A 693-nucleotide genomic window follows, 5' to 3' on the forward strand; every position below is an offset into this window, starting at 1 on the left:
AGTATACAAGCCTGCAATTTAGAAATTCAGTTACCAGCTTAATTGGTAAGAAATACAATACATGAGTAATAGTCATAAAGTAAAAAATGAAGTTTTTCAGCAAGCCATGAAGTCTGCGAGTAAACAAGTAAGTTACAAAGTTAGTTAGTTTTTAGTTAGTTATTTCTTAAAGGTCAATATTACAGAGTTTCTTGCTCAGCCAGCTGATATCCGGATGAAGTACAACTGAGGCCAAAGTCTCTTGTCTTGTGCGTTGGTAATTGTTTGAACAACACATATGAAAAATGGGGACTAAATATTAAGTTACAGTCACAAAAAAAACAAAAAAACAAAAAACATTTCTTTTGTTATTAATAAAGTCTAGATGTTTTCCTCAGCTTTTCCTGCAAACACAAACCAGGAAGCTTTCAGTGTCAAAAGCCCTTGTCCCTTGCCAGCTTACTGTGCATATTCACCCGCAGAATTTGTTTTTTGGGCATTACCTTTGACAACAGGAGCACTCTGAGAGGACATGTTGCACATCAGAGAGGTTTGCCTTCAGGGCATCCTGCCAGGAAGTCTCTCCAGCGTGATGCTTGCATTTTGAAAGCACCTAATTTAACAAGAGGTTTTGTCCAAAAAAAAAAAAAAAAAAAAAAACAAAAAAAAAAAAAAAAAAAAAAAGTTTTATAACCTAAGGGTGAAACAAAGACA

General features: G+C 34.6%; 1 long non-coding RNA gene across 2 annotated transcripts in view; it reads right to left on the bottom strand.

Moving 5' to 3' along the window:
- Nucleotides 1–246: 246 nt before the first annotated feature.
- Nucleotides 247–693, bottom strand: part of LOC106962958 (uncharacterized) — a 6,866-nt gene continuing 6,419 nt past the window's right edge. The window contains exons 2-3 of one of the 2 annotated variants that reach the window (XR_001428085.1): nucleotides 483–592; nucleotides 247–383 (exon numbers count right to left, since the gene is read on the bottom strand). This is a non-coding gene — a long non-coding RNA (uncharacterized LOC106962958). Of the gene's footprint in view, nucleotides 593–693 lie in introns of both variants that reach the window. The other variant, XR_001428084.1, reaches the window with a different exon arrangement.

The sequence above is a fragment of the Poecilia latipinna genome, unplaced genomic scaffold, assembly GCF_001443285.1.
Source record: "Poecilia latipinna isolate Pla-1442-1.1 unplaced genomic scaffold, P_latipinna-1.0 Scaffold1477, whole genome shotgun sequence".
NCBI classification, from domain to species: domain Eukaryota; kingdom Metazoa; phylum Chordata; class Actinopteri; order Cyprinodontiformes; family Poeciliidae; genus Poecilia; species Poecilia latipinna.